This window comes from Muscardinus avellanarius (genome assembly GCF_963383645.1).
Source record: "Muscardinus avellanarius genome assembly, chromosome: 2".
Taxonomy (NCBI): domain Eukaryota; kingdom Metazoa; phylum Chordata; class Mammalia; order Rodentia; family Gliridae; genus Muscardinus; species Muscardinus avellanarius.
This window is the reverse complement of record NC_137787.1, coordinates 142,569,038-142,580,431: the sequence shown is the minus strand read 5'-3', so window position 1 is coordinate 142,580,431 and position 11,394 is coordinate 142,569,038.

The window sequence follows — 11,394 nt, the reverse complement described above, 5'->3', positions numbered from 1 at the left end:
AACATTCAGGCTTTGAGACTTTGGGCAGATGACTCTTAGTCTCTGTAATCCTCAGGTTCTGTCTCTTTGACACAGTTGACAAGCACCGGGGCCCAGGCACAGGGTCCATTCTAAAGCAAGCATGGGGACTCTGCCTTCCACAGAAAAGCCTGGCTTGGTCTACAGCTTCCATGCCCGTTTTCCTCAGAATTTCGTGTAATCCCACCCTCTCTTTTTATGGTCTCTTTTCAGTTACCCATGGTGCAGGGCCTGAATCCACCTCCCTGTGGATCATGCACTCACCTCTGCCAACAGGGGCAGTGGGTCCAGGGAGGTAGGAAGGACAGGTGGTGGGTTTCTTTGCCTTTTTCTCTCCGGTGTCACCTCGGGGCTGTGTGATTCTGTGTCTGGTACTCTCGCTGTCTGTGGAGTAAGTCTTAGATTGCTGGGTGGGAGGATTTGGGGGGGTGGTTTCCAGAGTTCCTGCTAGTTGGGGATGCAGGCCCTTGCTCTTGTGTCTCGCTTGTTCAGAGATTTGTTGCTTCTTTTTCCTTGTTCAGCCTTGGTGTTTAAGTGTTCTTGTAGATCTTCTTGAGTTTCTCTGTCTTTAGTTCCCACCTCCCAGGAGGTTAGTGGGATGTGGGATGTGGGATGTGGATGCAGCTTCTTTCTGGACACTACTAGGGAGTTGCCCAAGCTACACACCACTGCCAATTGCAAACTGCTTTCTCCCAAAGTCCACGAGATGGGCTGGAAGAGAAGTGCAGGTCACCCCCTTTCTTTCAAAGCCAACAAGACCTTCGAAAGAGAGCAAAGCTCCCCAAAGCAAGGGGCTCCCGAGTGGGAAGACCGGCTAGAGCAGCTGGTCTAGGGGTTTATACGCTTGAGTCTCCTTTCCAGTTGGGGTCTCAGAGGCAGCTTCCTGGGATTTGCATAGTGTATTTGCACAGTGTCCTTCTTCTAGTCTCCTTTGGGGTTCCCAAGGCTGTTTTCTGGGATTTATATCAGCAGGAACAACTGGAGTTTTGTGAAGCTCTGGTCACTTTCAGCAGGCTTTTGACCATATTATCACTTTTCAGGAGTTTTGGAAGTTGGTTAGCATCCCTTGCTTATCAGGAAATGACGTTATTTTTGGTTTTGGTTTTGGTTTTTACCCTGGCCTTCAGCCCTATCTGCCTACTTCTTTCTACCTTCTCAGTATGTTGCCAAAAAACACCTTAGAGACAGTAGTTAATATAAGATTTCAGAAAGAGATGTCTATAGATTTCTTTCTTCTGCTATGCTAAGATCTAGATGGCTGAGTGTGGAGGTGATGAATATGTGAAACACTGCCACAGTTACACTAAAGAATTCAACATTTTTTGCTTTGAGAAGAGGTAAATAAACTGCAGTAAAACCCTATTAAGTTTCTATAATCCTAAGGTACATTATTCTATCCAAGGTTGACTAAGCGTGGCTTTGTAATATGTAGACAAAGACTGCTAATAAAGTTAATGAGGTAAGCAAACTTGTGTTGGAGGTAGAAATGGAGGAAGGAATTATTGAATTTAAAAAGAACAATTCTGCTAACAATTATGGTAAAGCCTCATTAAGTTGGACTTCACCAGTTTGGCATTTGTGCCAAAATTCAGTGCTATCGCTGAGTTTTACTTTTGTCAACTATATCTTTCTTCAAGACAAAAAGATGTTTAAATCCTTTTTCTCTGATAAAAAATAAAAATATAATAAAAATGTTTATGTTTTATAGGATATTCTATTTTATAGAATGCCTTCAAGATACCATCAATTATAGTTTATCATTAACTTAATAATGCTCATCAAAAAAGAAACACTATTTTTGTTAAGCAAACAAATTTTAAGACACATCTTACTTTCAGAAATAGTAAAGGTGAAAAATGTCCATTTTAGCACTAAATAAATTCTGTAGCCCATTACTCCCTGCTGAACTTCAGACCCTTATACTCCAACTGCTTGGATGAACACATTCACTTTTATTTCAAATTTAGTCTATCCTCCTGAAATTCAGTCTATCCCATCGGTCCCCTTGCCATGCTAGGTTGCTGGGGCTGGCTTTGAACTTGTCATCCTCCTGTCTCAGCTTTCCAAGTACTGGGCTTACAGATGTACACCAGCATGCTTAGCTTCTCTTAATCATTCTTATTACCATTATCAAAACTTTGTTCAAGTCAGAAAACTTGATTTCTTCCCTCTCATCCTTCATATCCAATCAACTGCCAAATTCTGTCCATTTTCCCTCCTGGATATGTTTTGACCCAATCCTCTCCCTCACAGCCCCATTGTTCACACCACCAGCCTCTTTCTCCTAGAATATTGCAGCAGCCTCTTGCTTTGAAGTGTCTTCCAAAACCCAGGTTGGAATGTAATTGCCATTGTAACAATATTAGGAGGTGGGGACTTTAAGAGGCGATTTGGCGAGGAGGGCCCTGCCCTTATGAATGAATGAATGTCATTATCTCCGTGGTGGGTTACTTATCACAAGAGTGGGTTGTTAGAGCAAGTTCAGGCCTCTCTTGCTTCTGTCTCTTGCACATACATTCTTGCTTTTCCGCCATGTTATGGTGTAGCACAGAGGCCCTTGTCAGATGCCAGTGCCATGTTCTTGGATCTCCTAGCCTCCAGAACTGTGAGAAATCACTCTTTCCTTTATAAATTAACCAGTTCTAGGTATTTTGTCACAGCAACATAAAAAGGACCAAAATACTCCCAATGAAGCACTCTTTTTCCTCAGTGTTACTGGGGCAGTCTTTTTAAAACTCTGTACTTCTCCAAATCTTTTCTACAGCTATCCGAGGCCCTTAGAATAAGGTACCACATCTTTATTATGGCAGCAGAGGCTCTTTGCAATGGAAAATGGTGCTTGGTTCTTCAGAATCACCTCGCCCCTCTTGCCTCCTTGTTTTAGAAGCTCCCACTGTCTTGACTTCTCTTGGCCGTTCATGAAGTGTTCTGCCCTCCTGCTGAGCCCCTTCTCTTTCCCGCTGTTTAACCTGTATGTGCACAGCCTGCAGGCTGAGGTCCTTCTCCTTCCTTTAGAACGCCTTCTCTGATGCCAAGGTTAGACCAGCTCCCTCTGCTCTATGATCTCACAGCATGGTGGTCCTCATTTTCCCAACGCACATTACTTTCATAATCATTTGCTCAACTCTGCCCCACTAGAGTGTAAGCTGAGTCTTCACTATGCTGAATGCTTGGCCTGCAGGTAAGTTCTTCCTAAAGTGCTGATACATGTATATAAAAGAATAGTGTCATTAAAGAATAAATATTCACTGGGTGTAGTGGTGTATACCTGTAATTCCAATACTTAGAAGGCTGAGATTGAGATAGGAAGATTGTTTTTTTTTTTTTTTTTTTTTTGGTGGTAGAACCCAGGGGCTTTTCTATCTCTGGGCTATACTCCCAGACCTATTTTATACTTTATTTGGAAACAGGGTCTCACTAAGTTGCTGAGAGCCTCACTAAGTAGCTGAGGCTGGCTTTCAAACCTGTGCAATCCTCCTGTCTCAGCCTCCCAAGCACTGGGATTACAAGTGTGCGCCATCACGCCCGGCTGAAAGATTGCATGTTTAAAGCAAACCTGAGCAACCTACCAAGGCCCTGTTCCCAAACAAAATAATAAAACAGGCTGGTGGTTTAGCTTAGAGGTAGAATGCCCTGGGTTAAGTCCCCAGAAATATAAATAAGTAAGTAAACAAACAACAGATAAATGTTCACATATGTGCTCCTTAAGAGCCTAGACTCTGGAATCAGACAACTGAGAGGCCCATATTCCAACTTTCCCACTTATTAGCAAGGTGACAAATGACATAGCCTTTTTGTGTCTCAGTTTCTCCCGTTATAAATTTATCTAACAAAGCTAACTACTTCATGGGGGAGTTTCAAGGACTCAGTAAATCCATGCAGGTAAGCATTTAGAATGTTTTATGGCATATAACAAACAATCAGTAAATGTTAATATTATCTCATTTATCTGCCTCAGTAATGTGTGTGTGTGTGTGTGTGTGTGTGTGTGTGTGTGTGTATGTATGTGTGTGTATTAGTGAAGATTGAACCCAGGGTCATTCTACCTCTGAGCTACACCTCCAGCCCTATTTTGTATTCTTTATTTTGAATCAGGGTCTCACTAAATTGCAGAGGGCCTCACTAAGTAACTGAGGCTGGCTGTGAACCTGCAATCCTCCATCTCAGCCTCCCAATTCCTGGGATTACAAGTGTGTGCCACCATGCTCATCCCCAAGAATCTTAAAAGGGGTTACGGTCAGTATCCTGAGGGGTACGTTTAGTAAGACTCCTCAGGATTTAAGGATGAAATAAGAAAAAGGTCACTGTCTTAAGATGGAACTCTCAAAAGTCAAAGTGGAAAAGTATTTAGTCAACCATCAAATAAAGTCCATTTTTTGCTGATGAATTAGATATAAGATACTGCCAATATAGCTTTGGAAACCATACAAAGGAATCGAGGTAGCAAGATGTATCTTCAAACCCAGACTCTAAGATTAAATAAGATAGTGCAAATTAAGTGCACTTAGGACATTATAAAGTATGATATAAACGTAGGTGGTGTGATTATTGTTATTAGTAGTAGAGTGTTTATATCACTTGATCTGATTGTCTGAGGCAACACAACTGTTCGTAATCACAAGGACTCATTAGATGGCAAAGGAACTGAAGAATGGGGAAGGCAGAAATAGGTAATGTTTATCCAGCACAATTCAAATAAGAGGGATGCTTGTGGGAGACCACAGAGGTAAAAGTCAAAGAACAGTTTTTCCTGGGCCTTACAAAGACCTTGATCCTAGTAATCAGCTGCCCAAATAGTGGTCATTTAAGTTCGTTAGTGGAGAGTAGCTCCTATCCTTCAGTTATCATCTAGAAGGGAGACAGACGAAAAATCAATACAAATAAAAATATGAGCACATCTTGTGCTATAGATTGTATTAGACTGAAGGATTAGGAAGGGCTTTTCTGATACTTGAAGTAGATGATTGTGTGAGGGTAAAGCTGTCAGGCAGAAGGTAGCAAGGAGCTTGGCATATCTGAATATCTGAAAGGTCAATACAGATTGGAAGGGATCAAGAGGAGCAGGGAGCTGATGAGATGAGTCTGGTGAGGTGAGGAAGGACAAGATCATAGACACTTGAAGGTAGTTTAGATGTATTTATTACTATTTTTTTATTTTTGGTGGTACTTGGAATGGAACCCAGAGGCCTTTCTACCTCCGGGCTATACTCCCATACCTATTTTTTTGTTTTTTTTTTTTTTTTTTTTTTTAGTGGTACTGGGGGTGGAACCCAGAGGCTTCCTACCTCCGGGCTATATCCCCAGACCCACTTTATATTTTATTTGGAAACAGGGTCTCACTAAGTTACTGAGAGCCTCACTAAGTAGCTGAGGCTGGCTTCGAACCTGTGTGATCCTCCTGTCTCAGCCTCTCAAGTGCGGGGATTACAAGCATGCGCCACCATGCCCAGCTCTCCCATACCTATTTTTATACTTTATTTGGAAACAGGGTCTCACTAAGTTGCTGAGAGCCTCACTAAGTAGCTGAGGTTGGCTTCAAACCTGTGCGATCCTACTGTCTCAGCCTTCCAAGCACTGGTATTACAAACATGCACCACCATGCCTGGCTTAGATTTATTTTGAATATTAATTGTAAGAATAAGTTTCAACAGGAAGGAACTGGGTGTGTTGGCTCACGCCTGTCATCCCAGCATTCGGGAGGTGGAAACAGAAGGATTGCAGTTCACGGACAGCCTCAGCTTCTTAGGGAGGCCCTTTGCAATTCAGTGACACCCTGTTTCAAAAATAAAAAGGCTAAAAAATAGGGTTGGGGTGTAGCTCGGAGGCACAATGCCTCTGGGTTCTAGCCCCAGTACTAAAAAAAAGAAAAAAAATTAGACATGAAAGGATTTGTCCTTTAAGAAGATCCTTTGTGGTCAGTAGTGGAGTACTTGCTAGCATGTATGTTCAGGGCCCTCAGTTTGATCTACATCATCACACACACAAAAAGGCTTCTGGGTGAAGAATAACTCGAAGGGGCCATTAATGTAGAACTGGACGGGCCAGTTAGAATTTCACGATAGTCTAATCAAAGGATAATGGTAACTTGGACAGGAATAGTAGCAGCAGGCAGAAGGAGACAGACTTGTGATGTTTAGGAGACAGGATTCGTAGAGCTTAGTGATAGGTTGGATGTAGCAAAGAAGCAGGAAGGAGCAGTCCCAGGACTCCAACTTGAGTAATTTCTCTTTCACTAAAATGCTGTAGAAGGACTAGTTTAGATATGCCTCTGGAAATGGGGAGATTGTAAAGTGAGCAAGAGTTTAATCTGAATTGTTAAGTTTGAGAAGCATGTAAGAACTCCCAAGAGAAAAGTCCATTTAGATATATAGCAGTGAAGCTTGGTAGAGAGAGTCAGACTTTCCCAGACATTTGGAAGTCACTGGTATACATATATACATATATTATATATACATATATACATATCTATATAATAAATATGTTATAAGGCATCGAAAGCCCTTGGGATTAAAGGTGTCACCTAGGGAGAGGAGGTAGGAAAGAAGGAGCCTCTGGTATCTTGTGAGCTGTATCTCATCAGTCAGGTTCCTAAAGCCCATTGACTGGAGGTGGGTTGAGAACATGGGGCGTTTCCATTGGAGGGGCATGTCAGCCATCACTTCACCCCTAGTGACCCCAGAAAGGAAGCAAGCCAAAACAAGCAGCAGGCCCTTCCATCAGTGACAAGTCTATTGGGAACACAGCTGAGTTGGAAACGCAAGACAAGGAAAATTAACTAAGCAATTAGGTTAAAAGGGCAGAGTTCATGAGTGATAGAACTGAGACTAAATTTAGGGCCTATAATCCCATTTAAGAGCTCTTTTTCCCCATCAAGAATCGATCCCTGCAGTCATCTCAAGCTTGTAGGGGGGAAAAAAAGTAGAAGTTTGTGATCCTAGTGGGAAGAACATAGAACAAAGAAACCTCTTAGGCAAAATTAAGTTATAAATGTGTGGGAAGAAGAGATCGTTGTGAACTCAGATGTTAATAAAAGACCCATGGACTGTGATGAATAGGAGAAATTAGAGTAGGTGAAGGAACAGGTGGGGAGAGTCTTAGATTTAAGGACGAAATGGACCAGAGTGCAGGGCACATAAGGGACACACTGAGGAAGCAGGCCTGACCAGAAAAGAGATGATGGGCTTCTTTTCACATATCAAGTCTAAGAGAAATTGCAACAGCTCCATGCAGGAGGATTAGCAGGGCTTGTCAAGTGCAGGAGAGAAGGAATTGAGGGCACCACACCTCCCTTGGAGTGCAAAGTCTGGTTAGTGACTAGGGAAAAGTTATTTGGAGAGCTAGAATAAAGTCAGGTTGTGTCTGCTTAGAAAACCAGGCCAAAAACATTGAATTTAATTTAGTGGTCTACAAAGAGCCTTTGTAGATTATTGGAAAGGAAAGAAATATAATGAAATCTTCCAGAAAACTGACATGTTGTTGGTAGTATTTACTACATAAGATAAAGAGCTGAAGGACTGGAATCCCTGAGGAAAACAAGGCTTGGTATAAATCAGAGAGTTTTCAGACTCTCATTAGTATAGAACCCTTTCTAAAAATGAAATCTTACATAAAATCCCCACAGTACAAAGCAGAAAACAAACAAAAATCTCACCAGTCTTGCTTATTAGGACAGTTTGTTTGATACCTTTAAATGTATAAATGTGCTTATAATAGAGTTGACCAAAGCATAATGGAAGCTGATTAAATAAACACAAAATTTTTAACTATGGGGTGATGGGAAATAGTTGTATCATATATTAATTTTAGCATCCAATTTATTTCTGAATTTTATTTTGGTTGTGCAATAGCAAGAAAATCCTTATTCAGATAAATAATACATGCAGAGGGTAGTGTTTGTTTTGCTACTGGATAGTATTCTTGAATTAAACTGATCCAGAAGCTGGGTGTGGTGACACACGCTTGTAATCCCAGCATTCGGGAGGCTGAGACAGGAGGATCAAGGTTCACGGACAGCCTCAGCTACTTAGTGAGGCTCTTTGCAACTCAGTGAGACTCTGTTTCAAAATAAAGAATAAAAAATAAGGTAGGGGTGTAGCTCGGAGGTCTAGGGTTCCATCCCTAGACCCAGAAAAAAAAAAAAAAAACGGATCCAGAAGGTAGTGTTGTAGGCAGTTTTTTTCTTAACAAAAATATAAATTAAAAAAAGCTGCCAACGCAAATAAAAACAAATGCATGGCCATAGGTATCATGGGTTTATCATGATAGGCCAGGGTATATGTCATTTGCTACTGTGCAGTCACCATAGTACCAGATGTGCAAGGGCCTAAAAGGTGCTCTGGAATCTGGCCTGGCTTTTGATCAAGCCACAGTGCGCCTGCGCAGTAGTCTTGGCTTCGCTTGCAGTTTGATGCGAGCAGATGTGCGCAGTCCAGTAGTGAGAAAAGAGCAGTCAGTGGTTTCAACGTTCCCAGTATCAAAGATATTAAGTTTTGCATTTGTATTAGAATCTGTTGGCACAATTCTTCTTTTTATTTTTATTTATTTATTTTTTTGTGGTACTCGAGTGGAACCCAGTGGCTTTTCTACCTCCGGGTTATACTCCCAGACCTATTTATACTTTATTTGAAAATAGAGTCTCACTAAGTTGCTGACAGCCTCACTAAGTAGCTGAGGCTGGCGTTGAACCTGTGTGATTCTCCTGTCTCAGCCTCCCAAGCCCTGAGATTACAAGAGTGAGCCACCACACCAGGCACAATTCTTCTTTTTAAATCCAGATGGTCCCTGAGAAGAAAAGTGACTGTGGTGGGGCAGGTTTGAGTTTTGTTTTGTTTTTTTCCTAGCTAGTAAAAGAGTTCCCGTTATTTATTAAGTGACAGACTTGGATTAACACAGATCACTTACAAACCAAGGGAGCAAATTCGATTCTATAATACAAATATATTAAATATTATATATCTGATAGTTGAAGGAATTTCATAGTTATTAACAGGGGATTTTAAAAGGGCTAATAGTTCTCAGATTGACGAAAGGCTTTGTGGATCATTTATATTCAGAAATTTCAGGACTCTAACAGACAAAAAGACTATGTGGAATAAGTTGTCATGCACTTTTAAAGATATTTAGAATCGTCTTTTTTATATTGTCAGGGGTTTGTTGGTGTTTGTGGATTGGTCAGAAAAGGAATCCTTAGGAGTAGAAAAAAGTATTCACACTTACTGAGGGTGGCAAATTAAATTCGTGGTGTGGGGTGTGTGTATGTGTGTGTGTGTGTGTGTGTGTGTGTGTGTGTGTGTGTGTGTGTGTATTACTGAGAACTAAACCCAGGGGCATTCTACCTCTGAGCTATATCCCCAGCCCTTTTATTTATTGTTTGTTTTGAGACAGGGTCTCGCTAGGTTTCTGAGAGCCTTGTTAAATTGCTGTGGCTTCCCTTCCACCCTTGAGGCTCCTGTCTCAGCCTCCCGAGTACTGGGATTATAGGTATGCACCACCAAGTCCAGCTAAATTCCACTTTTAAAGTTGCAAAATAAGAAATTTAGTTTTTTCCTGAGTTTAAATTACCTAATTTTTATGCAAATTAAGAATAATTCATTTTTCTTTGATAACTAGTTGGTGAGTTTATGTTAAGGAAACTAAATTAAATACAAAAATCAGTATCATTTACAGATGGATGATTACATCATCTTAAACACTTTAAACTGTGCTTATAATAATAGAGTCAATTTTTTTTTTTTTTGCGGGTCTGGGGATGGAACCCAGGGGCATTCAACCTCCGAGCTACACCTTCTGCCCTATTTTTTATTCTTTATTTTTGAAACAGGGTCTCAGTAAGTTGCGGAAGGCCTCACTAAGTAGCTGAGGCTGTCTGGGAACCGCGATCCACCGGTCTCAGCCTCCTGAATGCTGAGATTACAAGCGTGCACCACCACGCCCAGCCAATAGAGTCAATTTTTACTTTAAACATCTCAAGTGCCCACAGAGCAAAATTATCTCCTAACAAGCAAAACCTCCTCCAAGTACCTAAATAACTCATAAATCTAGCATAGTAAACATAAAATTATAGCCAATTATCCTCTTAAACATTATAATTACCCAGAAAAAATACAGAAAGAAATGAGGGAAATTGGAAAGAGAAGATAGGGACCTAGTTATGCTGTTAAGAGGCCTTAAAATGTGTCTTAATTGGGACTAAGAGTTCGGGAACTGTGGTTCTCTAAAATCAGAATCACTGGAGTCCCTCAACATGCACAGGCCTAAACTGCCCCTGGATCTACTGAATTCATATGCTATGAATACTTTTAAAATGTTATTTGATTCCTCATGTCCACGTCTCCCCAAACTCCCTAGTCCTGTACCCTCGTCTAAACCCTTCTGCCTATTTGTGAGTTGCTGGCAGCAGTGCAGAGAAACCTAGAGAAAGATGCAGATTTGGCAGAAATTACCTGGGGATAATCACCTCCCTTGTAAGCAACAGAAATTGGGTGCTGAAAATATACCTCTGAGCTGTGGTAAGGTGGTGAGGGTTAACTAAAATTCAATAAACCTTCTTTTCTTTTTTTAAGGAGCTACTATCTATATGCCCAGCACTGAGTGAATTCCAGTGGAAGTTGTGGGAGAAATTCAGGTGATGTTCCTTTCTACCAGACCATAACTTTTGTTGAGATAAGATTAGCCCACATAGAGTAATAAGAATAATGTAAGACAGTTCACAGTCAAATGCTAGGGAGAGCGTTCCAGGTGGAGGAGGAGATGTGCTAAGGAAGGTTGCTGGAGATGGTTAAAAAATCAGATTGGGATTTACAAAAATACATAGACAGCAGCTGAAGCCCACACGATGGGTAGGGCACTGACCGCAACCCAGATACAGAGGCGCTAAGTGCCTTGAAGGGAAAGTCTTTAAGGAAAATACTGATGATATTGTTAAGCTGACCACATTTTGCATAAAAATATGGACACATGGTCTGACACATGGCCTAACAACAGGAAAGAATGTTTTAATTGGGGCTGTCCCAGAAAATCTAGAACATATGGCTACTCTATTGACTGGCCAAGAAAAATCCTAATTATATGACAGGGCTGAACTAACCAACCTTAGGTAGACAAGACACAGCCACTGCCATCCCAGAAACTGCTACTGTGTCCTCACAGGCATTGGTGTTTACATCCTTTGTTAAGATTTCTGTTAATATTTTTAGGGAAAAGGTCAGTATTTGAACAGCAAAAGACAAGCTGGAGAAATGCTATTCAGATTCTTAAATTGCATTCCTTAATATCCTCTCAATTGCCTCAAATAATTCTTGTTCTAAGCAGGGTATAAATAATGAATCTAAAAATGTTTTCTTCCACCTGGGGTCATAAAATAAAATCCAATTTAAA